Genomic DNA, 21,222 nt, shown 5'->3' on the forward strand with positions numbered 1-21,222 from the left:
AGCAGCTACAAGCCAACAAAACATTACCAGTTCCACAACGCCACCAAATAATAAGCAGCTACAAGAAAACAAGACATTGGCAGCTCCACAACGCCTCCAAATAATAAGTAGCTACAAGTCAGCAAGACATGAGCAGTTCCACCACGCCACCAAGTCATAAGCAGCTACAAGCCAGCAAAACATGAGCAGATCCACTACGCCACCAAATCATAAGCAGCTACAAGCCAGCAAGACATTAGCAGTTCCACAACGCCAACAAATAATAAGCAGCTACAAGTCACGAAGACATTAGCAGTTCCACAACGCCACCAAATTATGAGCAGCTACAAGTCAGCAAGACATGAGCAGTTCCACCACTCTACCATGTCATTAGCAGCTACAAGTAAACAAGACATTAGCAGCTCCACTACGCCACCAAAACATAAGCAGCTACAAGCCAGCAAGACATTGGCAGCTCCACAACGCCACCAAATAATAAGTAGCTACAAGTCAGCAAGACATGAGCAGTTCCACCACGCCACCAAGTCATAAGCAGCTACAAGCCAGCAAAACATTAGCAGCTCCACGACGCCACCAAATCATAAGCAGCTACAAGTCACGAAGACATTGGCAGTTCCTCCACGCCACCATGTCATAAGCAGCTAGAAGTAAACAAGACATTAGCAGCTCCACTACGCCACCAAATCATAATGAGCTACAAGTCAGCAAGACATGAGCAGTTCCACCACTCCACCATGTCATAAGCAGCTAGAAGTAAACAAGACATTAGCAGCTCCACCACGCCACCAAATCATAAGCAGCTACAAGCCAGCAAGACATGCGCAGTTCCACCACACCACCAAACCATAAGCAGCTACAAGCCAGCAAAACATTAGCAGTTCCTCCACGCCACCAAGTCATAAGCAGCTACAAGTAAGCAAGACATTAGCAGCTCCACTACGCCACCAAATCATAAGCAGCTACAGGTAAACAAGAAATTGGTAGTTCCACTATGCTACCAAATCATAAGCAGCTACAGGCCAGCAAGACATTAGCATTTCCACAAAGACAACAAATAATAAGCAGCTAAAGTCATCAAGACATGAGCAGTTCCACGACGCCAACAAATAATAAGCAGCTACAAGTCAGCAAGACATGAGCAGTTCCACCACGCCACCAAGTCATAAGCAGCTACAAGTAAACAAGACATTAGCAGCTCCACTACGCCACCAAATCATAAGCAGCTACAAGCCAGCAAGACATGAGCAGTTCCACCACGCCAACTAATCATAAAACAAGTAAACAAGACATTGTCACTAAAGACCAAATCATAGCAGCTCCACCAGTTCCACCACGCCAACTAATCATAAGTAGCTACAAGCCAGCAAGATATTAGCAGTTCCACCACGCCACCAAACCATAAGCAGCTACAAACCAGCAAAACATTAGCAGTTCCATCAAGCCACCAAATCATAAGCAGCTACAAGCCAGCAAGACATTGGCAGCTCCACAACGCCACCAAATAATAAGTAGCTACAAGTCAGCAAGACATGAGCAGTTCCACAACGCCACCAAAACATAAGTAGCTACAAGCCAGCAAGACATTGGCAGCTCCACAACGCCACCAAAACAGAAGTAGCTACAAGCCAGCAAGACATTAGCAGCTCCACTACGCCACCAAATCATAAGCAGCTACAAGCCAGCAAGACATGAGTAGTTCCACCACGCCACCAAACCATAAGCAGCTACAAGCCAGCAAAACATTAGCAGCTCCACGACGCCACCAAATCATAAGCAGCTACAAGTCACGAAGACATTAGCAGTTCCACAACGCCACCAAATTATGAGCAGCTACAAGTCAGCAAGACATTGGCAGTTCCTCCACGCCACCATGTCATAAGCAGCTACAAGTCACGAAGACATTAGCAGTTCCACAACGCCACCAAATTATGAGCAGCTACAAGTCAGCAAGACATTAGCAGCTCCACTACGCCACCAAATCATAATGAGCTACAAGTCAGCAAGACATGAGCAGTTCCACCACTCCACCATGTCATAAGCAGCTAGAAGTAAACAAGACATTAGCAGCTCCACTACGCCACCAAAACATAGGTAGCTACAAGCCAGCAAGACATTGGCAGCTCCACAACGCCACCAAATAATAAGCAGCTACAAGCCAGCAAGACATGAGCAGTTCCACCACACCACCAAACCATAAGCAGCTACAAGCCAGCAAGACATGAGCAGTTCCACGACGCCACCAAATCATAAGCAGCTACAGGTAAACAAGAAATTAGCAGTTCCCACGCCACCAAACCATAAGCAGCTACAAGCCAGCGAAACAAGCATTTCCAAGACAGCAAATCATAAGCAGCAGGTAAACAAGAAATTGGTAGTTCAGCTATGCTACCAAATCATAAGCAGCTACAGGCCAGCAAAGACATGAGCAGTTCCACGACGCCAACGCCAACAAGTCATAGCAGTTCCAGCACGCCACCAAGTCGCAAAACAAGTAAACAACATTAGCAGCTCCACTACGCCACCAAATCATAAGCACCTACAAGCCAGCAAGACATGAGCAGTTCCACCACACCACCAAACCATAAGCAGCTACAAGCCAGCAAAACATTAGCAGTTCCACGACGCCACCAAATCATAAGCAGCTAAAAGCGAGCAAGACTTTAGAAGCTCCACCACGCCACCAAGTAATAAGCAGCTACAAGTCAGCAAGACATGAGCAGTTCCACCACACGACCAAACCATAAGCAGCTACAAGCCAGCAAAACATTAGCAGTTCCACGACGCCACCAAATCATAAGCAGCTAAAAGCGAGCAAGACTTTAGAAGCTCCACCACGCCACCAAGTAATAAGCAGCTACAAGTCAGCAAGACATGAGCAGTTCCACCACGCCACCAAGTCATAAGCAGCTACAAGAAAACAAGACATTAGCAGCTCCACTACGCCACCAAATCATAAGCAGCTACAAGCCAGCAAGACATGAGTAGTTCCACCACGCCACCAAACCATAAGCAGCTACAAGCAAGCAAAACATTAGCAGCTCCACGACGCCACCAAATCATAAGCAGCTACAAGTCAGCAAGACATTAGCAGTTCCACAACGCCACCAAATTATAAGCAGCTACAAGTCAGCAAGACATGAGCAGTTCCACCACGCCACCAAGTCATAAGCAGCTACAAGTAAACAAGACATTAGCAGCTCCACTACGCCACCAAATCATAATGAGCTACAAGTCAGCAAGACATTAGCAGTTCCACCACGCCAACTAATCATAAAAAACAAACTATCACAAAGACATCAGCAGCTCCACCACGCCACCAATTCATAAGTAGCTACAAGCCAGCAAGATATTAGCAGTTCCACCACGCCACCAAACCATAAGCAGCTACAAGCCAACAAAACATTAGCAGTTCCATCAAGCCACCAAATCATAAGCAGCTACAAGCCAGCAAGACATTGGCAGCTCCACGCCGCCACCAAATAATAAGTAGCTACAAGTCAGCAAGACATGAGCAGTTCCACCACGCCACCAAGTCATAAGCAGCTACAAGCCAGCAAACAAGTCATAAGCAGCTACAAGCCAGCAAGACATGAGCAGTTCCACAACGCCAACAAATAATAAGCAGCTACAAGTCACGAAGACATTAGCAGTTCCACAACGCCACCAAATTATGAGCAGCTACAAGTCAGCAAGACATGAGCAGTTCCACCACTCCACCATGTCATAAGCAGCTACAAGTAAACAAGACATTAGCAGCTCCACTACGCCACCAAAACATAAGTAGCTACAAGCCAGCAAGACATTGGCAGCTCCACAACGCCACCAAATAATAAGCAGCTACAAGTCAGCAAGACATTAGCAGCTCCACCACGCCACCAAACCATAAGCAGCTACAAGCCAGCAAAACATTAGCAGTTCCACGACGCCACCAAATCATAAGCAGCTACAAGCCAGCAAGACTTTAGAAGCTCCACCACGCCACCAAGTAATAAGCAGCTACAAGTCAGCAAGACATGAGCAGTTCCACCACGCCACCAAGTCATAAGCAGCTACAAGAAAACAAGACATTAGCAGCTCCACGACGCCACCAAATCATAAGCAGCCATAAGCCAGCAAGACATTAGCAGTTCCACAACGCCACCAAATTATGAGCAGCTACAAGTCAGCAAGACATGAGCAGTTCCTCCACGCCACCATGTCATAAGCAGCTAGAAGTAAACAAGACATTAGCAGCTCCACTACGCCACCAAATCATAATGAGCTACAAGTCAGCAAGACATTAGCAGTTCCACCACGCCAACTAATCATAAAAAACAAACTGTCACAAAGACATCAGCAGCTCCACCACGCCACCAATTCATAAGTAGCTACAAGCCAGCAAGATATTAGCAGTTCCACCACGCCACCAAACCATAAGCAGCTACAAGCCAACAAAACATTACCAGTTCCACAACGCCACCAAACCATAAGCAGCTACAAGCCAGCAAGACATTGGCACCTCCACAACGCCACCAAGTCATAAGCAGGTACAAGCCAGCAAAACATGAGCAGTTCCACTACGCCACCAAATCATAAGCAGCTACAAGCCAGCAAGACATTAGCAGTTCCACAAAGCCAACAAATAATAAGCAGCTACAAGTCACGAAGACATTAGCAGTTCCACAACGCCACCAAATTATGAGCAGCAACAAGTCAGCAAGACATGAGCAGTTCCACCACTCCACCATGTCATAAGCAGCTTCAAGTAAACAAGACATTAGCAGCTCCACTACGCCACCAAATCATAAGCAGCTACAATCCAGCAAGACATGTGCAGTTCCACCACGCCACCAAACCATAAGCAGCTACAAGCCAGCAAAACATTAGCAGTTCCACGACGCCACCAAATCATAAGCAGCTACAAGCAAGCAAGACATTAGCAGTTCCACAACGCCAACAAATTATGAGCAGCTACAAGTCAGCAAGACATGAGCAGTTCCACCACGCCACCAAATCATAAGCAGCTACAAGTCAGCAAGACATTAGTAGTTCCACAATGCCACCAAATCATAAGCAGCTACAGGTCAGGAAGACGTGAGCAGTTCCACTACAACACCAAATCATAAGGAGCTACAAGTCAGCAAGACATTAGCATTTCCACAAAGACAACAAATAATAAGCAGCTACAAGTCATCAAGACATGAGCAGTTCCACCACGCCAACAAATAATAAGCAGCTACAAGTCAGCAAGACATGAGCAGTTCCACCACTCCACCAAGTCATAAGCAGCTACAAGTAAACAAGACATTAGCAGCTTCACTACGACACCAAATCATAAGCAGCTACAAGCCAGGAGGCATGAGCAGTTCCACCACACCACCAAACCATAAGCAGCTACAAGCCAGCTAAACATTAGCAGTTCCACGACGCCACCAAATCATAAGCAGCTACAAGCCAGCAAGACTTTAGAAGCTCCACCACGCCACCAAGTAATAAGCGGCTATAAGTCAGCAAGACATGAGCAGTTCCACCACGCATCCAAGTCATAAGCAGCTACAAGTAAACAAGACATTAGCAGCTCCACTTCGCAACCAAATCATAAGCAGCTACAAGCCAGCAAGACATGAGCAGTTCCACCACGCCATTAAACCATAAGCAGCTACAAGCCAGCAAAACATTAGCAGTTCCACGACGCCACCAAATCATAAGCAGCTACAAGCCAGCAAGACATTAGCAGTTCTACAACGCCACCAAATTATGAGCAGCTACAAGTCAGCAAGACATGAGCAGTTCCACCACGCCACCAAGTCATAAGCAGCTACAAGTAAACAAGACATTAGCAGCTCCACCACGCCACCAAACCATAAGCAGCTACAAGCCAGCAAAACATTAGCATTTCCACGACGCAACCAAGTCATAAGCAGCTACAAGTAAACAAGACATTAGCAGCTCCACTACGCCACCAAATCATAAGCAGCTACAAGCCAGCAAGACATGAGCAGTTCCACCACGCCACCAAACCATAAGCAGCTACAAGCCAGCAAAACATTAGCAGTTCCACCACGCCACCAAATCATAAGCAGCTACAAGCCAGCAAGACATTAGCAGTTCCACAACGCCAACAAATAATAAGCAGCTACAAGTCACGAAGACATTAGCAGTTCCACAACGCCACCAAATTATAAGCAGCTACAAGTCAGCAAGACATTAGCAGTTCCACCACTCCACCATGTCATAAGCAGCTAGAAGTAAACAAGACATTAGCAGCTCCACTACGCCACCAAATCATAAGCAGCTACTAGCCAGCAAGACATGAGCAGTTCCACCATGCCACCAAACCATAAGCAGCTACAAGCCAGCAAAACATTAGCAGTTCCACGACGCCACCAAATCATAAGCAGCTACAAGCCAGCAAGACATTAGCAGTTCCACAATGCCACCAAATCATAAGCAGCTACAAGTCAGCAAGAGCATGAGCAGTTCCACAGCTACACGCCACCAAGTTCCACAACGCCACCAAATCATAAGCAGCTACAAGTCAGCAAGACATTAGCAGTTCCACAACGCCACCAAATCATAAGCAGCTACAAGTCAGCAAGACATTAGCAGTTCCACAATGCCACCAAATCATAAGCAGCTACAGGTCAGGAAGACGTGAGCAGTTCCACAACCCCAACAAATCATAAGGAGCTACAAGTCAGCAAGACATTAGCAGTTCCACAAAGACAACAAATAATAAGCAGCTAAAGTCATCAAGACATGAGCAGTTCCACGACGCCAACAAATAATAAGCAGCTACAAGTCAGCAAGACATGAGCAGTTCCACCACGCCACCAAGTCATAAGCAGCTACAAGTAAACAAGACATTAGCAGCTTCACTACGACACCAAATCATAAGCAGCTACAAGTCAGCAAGTCATTATCAGTTCCACTACGACACCAAATCATAAGCAGCTACAAGCCAGGAAGACATGAGCAGTTCCACCACACCACCAAACCATAAGCAGCTACAAGCCAGCAAAACATTAGCAGTTCCACCACGCCAACAAATCATAAGCAGCTACAAGCCAGCAAGACATTAGAAGCTCCACCACGCCACCAAGTAATAAGCAGCTACAAGTCAGCAAGACATGAGCAGTTCCACCACGCCACTAAACCATAAGCAGCTACAAGCCAGCAAAACATTAGCAGTTCCACAACGCCACCAAATCATAAGCAGCTACAAGCCAGCAAGACATTAGCAGTTCCACAACGCCACCAAATGATGAGCAGCTACAAGTCAGCAAGACATGAGCAGTTCCACCACGCCACCAAGTCATAAGCAGCTACAAGTAAACAAGACATTAGCAGCTCCACTACGCCACCAAATCATAAGCAGCTACAAGCCAGCAAGACATGAGCAGTTCCACCACGCCACCAAACCATAAGCAGCTACAAGCCAGCAAAACATTAGCAGTTCCACGACGCCACCAAATCATAAGCAGCTACAAGCCAGCAAGACATTAGCAGTTCCACAACGCCAACAAATAATAAGCAGCTACAAGTCAGCAAGACATGAGCAGTTCCACCACGCCACCAAATCATAAGCAGCTACAAGCCAGCAAAACATTAGCAGTTCCACGACGCCACCAAATCATAAGCAGCTACAAGTCAGCAAGACATTAGCAGTTCCACAACGCCACCAAACCATAAGCAGCTACAAGCCAGCAAAACATTAGCAGTTCCACAACGCCACCAAATCATAAGCAGCTACAAGCCAGCAAGACATTAGCAGTTCCACAACGCCACCAAATATAAGCAGCTACAAGTCAGCAAGACATGAGCAGTTCCACCACGCCACCAAATCATAAGCAGCTACAAGTCAGCAAGACATTAGCAGTTCCACGACGCCACCAAGTCATAAGCAGCTACAAGTAAACAAGACATTAGCAGCTCCACTACGCCAACAAATCATAAGCAGCTACAAGTCAGCAAGACATTAGCAGTTCCACAACGCCACCAAATCATAAGCAGCTACAAGTCAGCAAGACATGAGCAGTTCCACAACGCCACCAAATCATAAGCAGCTACAAGTCAGCAAGACATTAGCAGTTCCACAACGCCACCAAATCATAAGCAGCTACAAGTCAGCAAGACATGAGCAGTTCCACGACGCCAACAAATAATAAGCAGCTACAAGTCAGCAAGACATGAGCAGTTCCACCACGCCACCAAGTCATAAGCAGCTACAAGTAAACAAGACATTAGCAGCTTCACTACGACACCAAATCATAAGCAGCTACAAGTCAGGAAGACATGAGCAGTTCCACCACACCAGCAAACCATAAGCAGCTACAAGCCAGCAAAACATTAGCAGTTCCACGACGCCACCAAATCATAAGCAGCTACAAGCCAGCAAGACATTAGAAGCTCCACCACGCCACCAAGTAATAAGCAGCTACAAGTCAGCAAGACATGAGCAGTTCCACCACGCATCCAAGTCATAAGCAGCTACAAGTAAACAAGACATTAGCAGCTCCACCACGCCACCAAACCATAAGCAGCTACAAGCCAGCAAAACATTAGCAGTTCCACGACGCCACCAAGTCATAAGCAGCTACAAGTAAACAAGACATTAGCAGCTCCACTACGCCACCAAATCATAAGCAGCTACAAGCCAGCAAGACATGAGCAGTTCCACCACGCCACCAAATCATAAGCAGCTACAAGCCAGCAAAACATTAGCAGTTCCTCGACGCCACCAAATCATAAGCATTTACAAGCCAGCAAAACATTAGCAGTTCCACAACGCCAACAAATAATAAGCAGCTACAAGTCAGCAAGACATGAGCAGTTCCACAACCCCACCATGTCATAAGCAGCTACAAGTAAACAAGACATTAGCAGCTCCAATACGCCACCAAATCATAAGCATTTACAAGCCAGCAAAACATTAGCAGTTCCACGACGCCACCAAATCATAAGCATTTACAAGCCAGCAAAACATTAGCAGTTCCACAACGCCAACAAATAAGCAGCTACAATAAGCAGCTACAAGTCAGCAAAACATTAGCAGTTCCACTACGCCACCAAATCATAAGCAGCTACAAGCCAGCAAGACATTAGCAGTTCCACGACGCCACCAAATCATAAGCAGCTACAAGCCAGCAAGACATTAGAAGCTCCATCACGCCACCAAGTAATAAGCAGCTACAAGTCAGCAAGACATGAGCAGTTCCACTACGCCACCAAATTATGACCAGCTACAAGTCAGCAAGACATTAGCAGTTCCACAACGCCACCAAATCATAAGCAGCTACAAGTCAGCAAGACATGAGCAGTTCCACAACGCCACCAAATCATAAGCAGCTACAAGTCAGCAAGACATTAGCAGAACCACAACCCCACCAAATCATAAGCAGCTACAAGTCAGCAAGACATTAGCAGTTCCACAATGCCACCAAATCATAAGCAGCTACAGGTCAGGAAGACGTGAGCAGTTCCACAACCCCAACAAATCATAAGGAGCTACAAGTCAGCAAGACATTAGCATTTCCACAAAGACAACAAATAATAAGCAGCTAAAGTCAGCAAGACATGAGCAGTTCCACGACGCCAACAAATAATAAGCAGCTACAAGTCAGCAAGACATTAGCAGTTCTTCACTACGACACCAAATCATAAGCAGCTACAAGTCAGCAAGTCATTATCAGTTCCACTACGACACCAAATGATGAGCAGCTACAAGTCAGCAAGACATGAGCAGTTCCACCACGCCACCAAGTCATAAGCAGCTACAAGTAAACAAGACATTAGCAGCTTCACTACGACACCAAATCATAAGCAGCTACAAGTCAGCAAGTCATTATCAGTTCCACTACGACACCAAATCATAAGCAGCTACAAGTCAGCAAGACATTAGCAGTTCCACCACGCCACCAAATCATAAGCAGCTACAAGCCAGCAAGACATTAGCAGTTCCACCACGCCACCAAATCATAAGCAGCTACAAGTCAGCAAGACATTAGCAGCTCCACTACGCCACCAAATCATAAGCAGCTACAAGCCAGCAAGACATGAGCAGTTCCACCACGCCACCAAATCATAAGCAGCTACAAGCCAGCAAAACATTAGCAGTTCCACGACGCCACCAAATCATAAGCAGCTACAAGCCAGCAAGACATTAGCAGTTCCACAACGCCACCAAATAATAAGCAGCTACAAGTCAGCAAGACATGAGCAGTTCCACAACGCCACCATGTCATAAGCAGCTACAAGTAAACAAGACATTAGCAGCTCCAATACGCCACCAAATCATAAGCAGCTACAAGCCAGCAAGACATTAGCAGTTCCACGACGCCACCAAATCATAAGCAGCTACAAGCCAGCAAGACATTAGCAGTTTAGCAAATTTCAGCACAAGTCCACAAGACATTAGCAGTTCCACGACGCAACCAAGTCATAAGCAGCTACAAGTAAACAAGACATTAGCAGCTCCGATACGCCACCAAATCATAAGCAGCTACAAGCCAGCAAGACATTAGCAGAACCACAACCCCACCAAATCATAAGCAGCTACAAGTCAGCAAGACATTAGCAGTTCCACAATGCCACCAAATCATAAGCAGCTACAGGTCAGGAAGACGTGAGCAGTTCCACAACCCCAACAAATCATAAGGAGCTACAAGTCAGCAAGACATTAGCATTTCCACAAAGACAACAAATAATAAGCAGCTAAAGTCATCAAGACATGAGCAGTTCCACGACGCCAACAAATAATAAGCAGCTACAAGTCAGCAAGACATGAGCAGTTCCACCACGCCACCAAGTCATAAGCAGCTACAAGTAAACAAGACATTAGCAGCTCCACTACGACACCAAATCATAAGCAGCTACAAGTCAGCAAGACATTAGCAGTTCCACTACGACACCAAATCATAAGCAGCTACAAGTCAGCAAGACATGAGCAGTTCCACCACGCCACCAAACCATAAGCAGCTACAAGCCAGCAAGACATTAGCAGTTCCACCACGCCACCAAACCATAAGCAGCTACAAGCCAGCAAAACATTAGCAGTTCCACCACGCCACCAAGTCATAAGCAGCTACAAGTAAACAAGACATTAGCAGTTCCACCACGCCACCAAATCATAAGCAGCTACAAGCCAGCAAGACATGAGCAGTTCCACCACGCCACCAAATCATAAGCAGCTACAAGCCAGCAAACATTAGCAGTTCCACGACGCCACCAAATCATAAGCAGCTACAAGCCAGCAAGACATTAGCAGTTCCACCACGCCACCAAATAATAAGCAGCTACAAGTCAGCAAGACATGAGCAGTTCCACCACGCCACTAAACCATAAGCAGCTACAAGCCAGCAAGACATTAGCAGTTCCACAACGCCACCAAATCATAAGCAGCTACAAGTCAACAAGACATTAGCAGCTCCACCACGCCACCAAACCATAAGCAGCTACAAGCCAGCAAGACATTAGCAGTTCCACCACGCCACCAAATCATAAGCAGCTACAAGTCAGCAAGACATTAGCAGTTCCACTACGCCACCAAATCATAAGCAGCTACAAGTCAGCAAGACATGAGCAGTTCCACCACGCCACCAAACCATAAGCAGCTACAAGCCAGCAAGACATTAGCAGTTCCACCACGCCACCAAACCATAAGCAGCTACAAGCCAGCAAGACATTAGCAGTTCCACCACGCCACCAAGTCATAAGCAGCTACAAGTAAACAAGACATTAGCAGTTCCACCACGCCACCAAATCATAAGCAGCTACAAGCCAGCAAGACATGAGCAGTTCCACCACGCCACCAAGTCATAAGCAGCTACAAGTCAACAAGACATTAGCAGTTCCACAACGCCACCAAATCATAAGCAGCTACAAGCCAGCAAGACATTAGCAGTTCCACGACGCCACCAAATCATAAGCAGCTACAAGTCAGCAAGACATTAGCAGTTCCACAACGCCACCAAATCATAAGCAGCTACAAGCCAGCAAGACATTAGCAGTTCCACCACGCCACCAAATCATAAGCAGCTACAAGCCAGCAAGACATGAGCAGTTCCACCACGCCACCAAATCATAAGCAGCTACAAGCCAGCAAGACATTAGCAGTTCCACCACGCCACCAAATCATAAGCAGCTACAAGTCAGCAAGACATTAGCAGTTCCACAACGCCACAAAATCATAAGCAGCTACAAGTCAGCAAGACATTAGCATTTCCACGACGCAACCAAGTCATAAGCAGCTACAAGTAAACAAGACATTAGCAGCTCCGATACGCCACCAAATCATAAGCAGCTACAAGCCAGCAAGACATTAGCAGTTCCACGACGCCACCAAATCATAAGCACCTACAAGCCAGCAAGACATTAGCAGCTCCATCACGCCACCAAATAATAAGCAGCTACAAGTCAGCAAGACATGAGCAGTTCCACTACGCCACCAAATCATAAGCAGCTACAAGTCAGCAAGACATTAGCAGTTCCACAACGCCACCAAATCATAAGCAGCTACAAGTCAGCAAGACATGAGCAGTTCCACAACGCCACCAAATCATAAGCAGCTACAAGTCAGCAAGACATTAGCAGTTCCACAACGCCACCAAATCATAAGCAGCTACAAGTCAGCAAGACATTAGCAGTTCCACAACGCCACCAAATCATAAGCAGCTACAAGTCAGCAAGACATGAGCAGTTCCACAACGCCAACAAATCATAAGCAGCTACAAGTCAGCAAGACATTAGCAGTTCCACGACGCCACCAAATAATAAGCAGCTACAAGTCAGCAAGACATGAGCAGTTCCACCACGCCACCAAGTCATAAGCAGCTACAAGTAAACAAGACATTAGCAGCTCCACCACGACACCAAATCATAAGCAGCTACAAGTCAGCAAGACATTAGCAGTTCCACTACGCCACCAAATCATAAGCAGCTACAAGTCAGCAAGACATGAGCAGTTCCACCACGCCACCAAATCATAAGCAGCTACAAGCCAGCAAAACATTAGCAGTTCCACCACGCCACCAAATCATAAGCAGCTACAAGCCAGCAAGACATTAGCAGTTCCACCACGCCACCAAATCATAAGCAGCTACAAGTAAGCAAGACATTAGCAGTTCCACCACGCCACCAAATCATAAGCAGCTACAAGCCAGCAAGACATGAGCAGTTCCACCACGCCACCAAACCATAAGCAGCTACAAGCCAGCAAGACATTAGCAGTTCCATAACGCCACCAAATCATAAGCAGCTACAAGCCAGCAAGACATTAGCAGTTCCACCACGCCACCAAATCATAAGCAGCTACAAGTCAGCAAGACATGAGCAGTTCCACCACGCCACCAAATCATAAGCAGCTACAAGTCAGCAAGACATTAGCAGTTCCACCACGCCACCAAATCATAAGCAGCTACAAGTCAGCAAGACATTAGCAGTTCCACAACGCCACCAAATCATAAGCAGCTACAAGTCAGCAAGACATTAGCAGTTCCACTACGCCACCAAATCATAAGCAGCTACAAGCCAGCAAGACATTAGCAGTTCCACCACGCCACCAAATCATAAGCAGCTACAAGCCAGCAAGACATTAGCAGTTCCACGACGCCACCAAATCATAAGCAGCTACAAGCCAGCAAGACATTAGCAGTTCCACAACGCCACCAAATCATAAGCAGCTACAAGTCAGCAAGACATGAGCAGTTCCACTACGCCACCAAATCATAAGCAGCTACAAGTCAGCAAGACATTAGCAGTTCCACCACGCCACCAAATCATAAGCAGCTACAAGCCAGCAAGACATTAGCAGTTCCACCACGCCACCAAATCATAAGCAGCTACAAGCCAGCAAGACATTAGCAGTTCCACAACGCCACCAAATAATAAGCAGCTACAAGTCAGCAAGACATGAGCAGTTCCACCACGCCACCAAGTCATAAGCAGCTACAAGTAAACAAGACATTAGCAGCTCCACCACGCCACCAAATCATAAGCAGCTACAAGCCAGCAAGACATTAGCAGTTCCACTACGCCACCAAAATCATAAGCAGCTACAAGTCAACAAGACATTAGCAGTTCCACTACGCCACCAAATCATAAGCAGCTACAAGTCAGCAAGACATGAGCAGTTCCACAACGCCACCAAATCATAAGCAGCTACAAGTCAGCAAGACATGAGCAGTTCCACCACGCCACCAAATCATAAGCAGCTACAAGTCAGCAAGACATTAGCAGTTCCACAACGCCACCAAATCATAAGCAGCTACAAGTCAGCAAGACATTAGCAGTTCCACAACGCCACCAAATCATAAGCAGCTACAAGTCAGGAAGACATGAGCAGTTCCACAACGCCACCAAATCATAAGCAGCTACAAGTCAGCAAGACATTAGCAGTTCCACAACGCCAACAAATAATAAGCAGCTACAAGTCAGCAAGACATGAGCAGTTCCACGACGCCACCAAATAATAAGCAGCTACAAGTCAGCAAGACATTAGCAGTTCCACCACGCCACCAAATCATAAGCAGCTACAAGTCAGCAAGACATTAGCAGTTCCACCACGCCACCAAATCATAAGCAGCTACAAGTCAGCAAGACATTAGCAGTTCCACTACGACACCAAATCATAAGCAGCTACAAGCCAGCAAGACATTGAGCAGTTCCACCACGCCACCAAATCATAAGCAGCTACAAGCCAGCAAGACATTAGCAGTTCCACCACGCCACCAAATCATAAGCAGCTACAAGTCAGCAAGACATTAGCAGTTCCACCACGCCACCAAATCATAATAAGCAGCTACAAGTCAGCAAGACATGAGCAGTTCCACCACGCCACCAAATCATAAGCAGCTACAAGTCAGCAAGACATTAGCAGTTCCACAACGCCACCAAATCATAAGCAGCTACAAGTCAGCAAGACATTAGCAGTTCCACAACGCCACCAAATCATAAGCAGCTACAAGTCAGCAAGACATGAGCAGTTCCACAACGCCACCAAATCATAAGCAGCTACAAGTCAGCAAGACATGAGCAGTTCCACAACGCCACCAAATCATAAGCAGCTACAAGTCAGCAAGACATGAGCAGTTCCACGACGCCACCAAATCATAAGCAGCTACAAGTCAGCAAGACATTAGCAGTTCCACTACGCCACCAAATCATAAGCAGCTACAAGTCAGCAAGACATTAGCAGTTCCACTACGCCACCAAATCATAAGCAGCTACAAGCCAGCAAGACATGAGCAGTTCCACCACGCCACCAAATCATAAGCAGCTACAAGCCAGCAAGACATTAGCAGTTCCACCACGCCACCAAATCATAAGCAGCTACAAGTCAGCAAGACATGAGCAGTTCCACCACGCCACCAAATCATAAGCAGCTACAAGCCAGCAAGACATTAGCAGTTCCACCACGCCACCAAATCATAAGCAGCTACAAGCCAGCAAGACATTAGCAGTTCCACAACGCCACCAAATCATAAGCAGCTACAAGTCAGCAAGACATTAGCAGTTCCACCACGCCACCAAAATCATAAGCAGCTACAAGCCAGCAAGACATTAGCAGTTCCACCACGCCACCAAATCATAAGCAGCTACAAGTCAGCAAGACATTAGCAGTTCCACAACGCCACCAAATCATAAGCAGCTACAAGTCAACAAGACATTAGCAGTTCCACTACGCCACCAAATCATAAGCAGCTACAAGCCAGCAAGACATTAGCAGTTCCACCACGCCACCAAATCATAAGCAGCTACAAGCCAGCAAAACATTAGCAGTTCCACGACGCCACCAAATCATAAGCAGCTACAAGCCAGCAAGACATTAGCAGTTCCACAACGCCACCAAATCATAAGCAGCTACAAGTCAGCAAGACATGAGCAGTTCCACTACGCCACCAAATCATAAGCAGCTACAAGTCAGCAAGACATTAGCAGTTCCACAACGCCACCAAATCATAAGCAGCTACAAGTCAGCAAGACATTAGCAGTTCCACAACGCCACCAAATCATAAGCAGCTACAAGCCAGCAAGACATTAGCAGTTCCACAACGCCACCAAATCATAAGCAGCTACAAGTCAGCAAGACATTAGCAGTTCCACCACGCCACCAAATCATAAGCAGCTACAAGTCAGCAAGACATTAGCAGTTCCACAACGCCACCAAATCATAAGCAGCTACAAGTCAGCAAGACATTAGCAGTTCCACACGCCACCAAATCATAAGCAGCTACAAGTAAGCAAGACATTAGCAGTTCCACTACGCCACCAAATCATAAGCAGCTACAAGTCAGCAAGACATGAGCAGTTCCACAACGCCACCAAATCATAAGCAGCTACAAGTCAGCAAGACATGAGCAGTTCCACCACGCCACCAAATCATAAGCAGCTACAAGTCAGCAAGACATTAGCAGTTCCACAACGCCACCAAATCATAAGCAGCTACAAGTCAGCAAGACATTAGCAGTTCCACAACGCCACCAAATCATAAGCAGCTACAGGTCAGGAAGACATGAGCAGTTCCACAACGCCACCAAATCATAAGCAGCTACAAGTCAGCAAGACATTAGCATTTCCACAAAGACAACAAATAATAAGCAGCTAAAGTCATCAAGACATGAGCAGTTCCACGACGCCAACAAATAATAAGCAGCTACAAGTCAGCAAGACATGAGCAGTTCCACCACGCCACCAAGTCATAAGCAGCTACAAGTAAACAAGACATTAGCAGCTCCACTACGCCACCAAATCATAAGCAGCTACAAGTCAGCAAGACATTAGCAGTTCCACAACGCCACCAAATCATAAGCAGCTACAAGCCAGCAAGACATTAGCAGTTCCACAACGCCACCAAATCATAAGCAGCTACAAGCCAGCAAGACATTAGCAGTTTCCACCACGCCAAATAATAAGCAGCCACAATCAGCACATGAGCAGCACTATCATAAGCAGCTACAAGTCAGCAAGACATTAGCAGTTCCACCACGCCACCAAATCATAAGCAGCTACAAGTCAGCAAGACATTAGCAGTTCCACTACGCCACCAAATCATAAGCAGCTACAAGCCAGCAAGACATTAGCAGTTCCACCACGCCACCAAATCATAAGCAGCTACAAGCCAGCAAGACATTAGCAGTTCCACGACGCCACCAAATCATAAGCAGCTACAAGTCAGCAAGACATTAGCAGTTCCACAACGCCACCAAATCATAAGCAGCTACAAGTCAGCAAGACATTAGCAGTTCCACAACGCCACCAAATCATAAGCAGCTACAAGTCAGCAAGACATTAGCAGTTCCACTACGCCACCAAATCATAAGCAGCTACAAGCCAGCAAGACATGAGCAGTTCCACCACGCCACCAAACCATAAGCAGCTACAAGCCAGCAAGACATTAGCAGTTCCACAACGCCACCAAATCATAAGCAGCTACAAGCCAGCAAGACATTAGCAGTTCCACCACGCCACCAAATCATAAGCAGCTACAAGTCAGCAAGACATTAGCAGTTCCACAACGCCACCAAATCATAAGCAGCTACAAGTCAGCAAGACATTAGCAGTTCCACAACGCCACCAAATCATAAGCAGCTACAAGTCAGCAAGACATTAGCAGTTCCACAACGCCACCAAATCATAAGCAGCTACAAGTCAGCAAGACATTAGCAGTTCCACTACGCCACCAAATCATAAGCAGCTACAAGTCAGCAAGACATTAGCAGTTCCACAACGCCACCAAATCATAAGCAGCTACAAGTCAGCAAGACATTAGCAGTTCCACAACGCCACCAAATCATAAGCAGCTACAAGTCAGCAAGACATTAGCAGTTCCACTACGCCACCAAATCATAAGCAGCTACAAGCCAGCAAGACATTAGCAGTTCCACCACGCCACCAAATCATAAGCAGCTACAAGCCAGCAAGACATTAGCAGTTCCACAACGCCACCAAATCATAAGCAGCTACAAGTCAGCAAGACATTAGCAGTTCCACAACGCCACCAAATCATAAGCAGCTACAAGTCAGCAAGACATTAGCAGTTCCACCACGCCACCAAATCATAAGCAGCTACAAGCCAGCAAGACATTAGCAGTTCCACAACGCCACCAAATCATAAGCAGCTACAAGCCAGCAAGACATTAGCAGTTCCACAACGCCACCAAATCATAAGCAGCTACAAGCCAGCAAGACATTAGCAGTTCCACCACGCCACCAAATCATAAGCAGCTACAAGTCAGCAAGACATTAGCAGTTCCACCACGCCACCAAATCATAAGCAGCTACAAGTCAGCAAGACATTAGCAGTTCCACAACGCCACCAAATCATAAGCAGCTACAAGTCAGCAAGACATTAGCAGTTCCACAACGCCACCAAATCATAAGCAGCTACAAGTCAGCAAGACATTAGCAGTTCCACAACGCCACCAAATCATAAGCAGCTACAAGTCAGCAAGACATTAGCAGTTCCACAACGCCACCAAATCATAAGCAGCTACAAGTCAGCAAGACATTAGCAGTTCCACCACGCCACCAAATCATAAGCAGCTACAAGTCAGCAAGACATTAGCAGTTCCACAACGCCACCAAATCATAAGCAGCTACAAGTCAGCAAGACATTAGCATTTCCACAAAGACAACAAATCATAAGCAGCTACAAGTCAGCAAGACATGAGCAGTTCCACCACGCCACCAAATCATAAGCAGCTACAAGTCAGCAAGACATGAGCAGTTCCACCACGCCACCAAGTCATAAGCAGCTACAAGTCAACAAGACATTAGCAGTTCCACTACGCCACCAAATCATAAGCAGCTACAAGTCAGCAAGACATTAGCAGTTCCACAACGCCACCAAATCATAAGCAGCTACAAGCCAGCAAGACATTAGCAGTTCCACAACGCCACCAAATCATAAGCAGCTACAAGCCAGCAAGACATTAGCAGTTCCACAACGCCACCAAATCATAAGCAGCTACAAGTCAGCAAGACATGAGCAGTTCCACCACGCCACCAAATCATAAGCAGCTACAAGTCAGCAAGACATTAGCAGTTCCACTACGCCACCCAAATCATAAGCAGCTACAAGCCAGCAAGACATGAGCAGTTCCACCACGCCACCAAATCATAAGCAGCTACAAGCCAGCAAGACATTAGCAGTTCCACAACGCCACCAAATCATAAGCAGCTACAAGCCAGCAAGACATTAGCAGTTCCACAACGCCAACAAATCATAAGCAGCTACAAGTCAGCAAGACATTAGCAGTTCCACAACGCCACCAAATCATAAGCAGCTACAAGTCAGCAAGACATTAGCAGTTCCACTACGCCACCAAATCATAAGCAGCTACAAGCCAGCAAGACATTAGCAGTTCCACCACGCCACCAAATCATAAGCAGCTACAAGTCAGCAAGACATTAGCAGTTCCACCACGCCACCAAATCATAAGCAGCTACAAGCCAGCAAGACATTAGCAGTTCCACCACGCCACCAAATCATAAGCAGCTACAAGTCAGCAAGACATGAGCAGTTCCACAACGCCACCAAATCATAAGCAGCTACAAGTCAGCAAGACATTAGCAGTTCCACAACGCCACCAAATCATAAGCAGCTACAAGTCAGCAAGACATTAGCAGTTCCACAACGCCACCAAATCATAAGCAGCTACAAGTCAGCAAGACATGAGCAGTTCCACAACGCCACCAAATCATAAGCAGCTACAAGTCAGCAAGACATTAGCAGTTCCACCACGCCACCAAATCATAAGCAGCTACAAGTCAGCAAGACATTAGCAGTTCCACTACGCCACCAAATCATAAGCAGCTACAAGTCAGCAAGACATTAGCAGTTCCACTACGCCACCAAATCATAAGCAGCTACAAGCCAGCAAGACATTAGCAGTTCCACCACGCCACCAAATCATAAGCAGCTACAAGTCAGCAAGACATTAGCAGTTCCACAACGCCACCAAATCATAAGCAGCTACAAGCCAGCAAGACATTAGCAGTTCCACAACGCCACCAAATCATAAGCAGCTACAAGTCAGCAAGACATTAGCAGTTCCACCACGCCACCAAATCATAAGCAGCTACAAGCCAGCAAGACATTAGCAGTTCCACCACGCCACCAAATCATAAGCAGCTACAAGCCAGCAAGACATTAGCAGTTCCACAACGCCACCAAATCATAAGCAGCTACAAGCCAGCAAGACATTAGCAGTTCCACAACGCCACCAAATCATAAGCAGCTACAAGTCAGCAAGACATGAGCAGTTCCACCACGCCACCAAATCATAAGCAGCTACAAGTCAGCAAGACATTAGCAGTTCCACTACGCCACCAAATCATAAGCAGCTACAAGTCAGCAAGACATTAGCAGTTCCACTACGCCACCAAATCATAAGCAGCTACAAGCCAGCAAGACATTAGCATTTCCACAACGACAACAAATAATAAGCAGCTACAAGTCAGCAAGACATGAGCAGTTCCACTACGCCAACAAATCATAAGCAGCTACAAGTCAGCAAGACATTAGCAGTTCCACCACGCCACCAAATCATAAGCAGCTACAAGTCAACAAGACATTAGCAGTTCCACTACGCCACCAAATCATAAGCAGCTACAAGCCAGCAAGACATGAGCAGTTCCACCACGCCACCAAATCATAAGCAGCTACAAGCCAGCAAGACATTAGCAGCTCCACCACGCCACCAAATCATAAGCAGCCAAATCATAAGCAGCTACAAGTCAGCAAGACATTAGCAGTTCCACAACGCCACCAAATCATAAGCAGCTACAAGTCAGCAAGACATGAGCAGTTCCACCACGCCACCAAATCATAAGCAGCTACAAGTCAGCAAGACATGAGCAGTTCCACCACGCCACCAAATCATAAGCAGCTACAAGTCAGCAAGACATTAGCAGTTCCACAACGCCACCAAATCATAAGCAGCTACAAGTCAGCAAGACATTAGCAGTTCCACAACGCCACCAAATCATAAGCAGCTACAAGTCAGCAAGACATTAGCAGTTCCACAACGCCACCAAATCATAAGCAGCTACAAGTCAGCAAGACATTAGCAGTTCCACAGACGCCACCAAATCATAAGCAGCTACAAGCCAGCAAGACATTAGCAGTTCCACAACGCCAACAAATCATAAGCAGCTACAAGCCAGCAAGACATTAGCAGTTCCACCACGCCACCAAATAATAAGCAGCTACAAGTCAGCAAGACATTAGCAGTTCCACCACGC

Source organism: Haliotis rubra, unplaced genomic scaffold (assembly GCF_003918875.1).
Source record: "Haliotis rubra isolate DU_JTF1 unplaced genomic scaffold, ASM391887v1 Scf1765, whole genome shotgun sequence".
Taxonomy (NCBI): Eukaryota; Metazoa; Mollusca; class Gastropoda; order Lepetellida; family Haliotidae; genus Haliotis; species Haliotis rubra.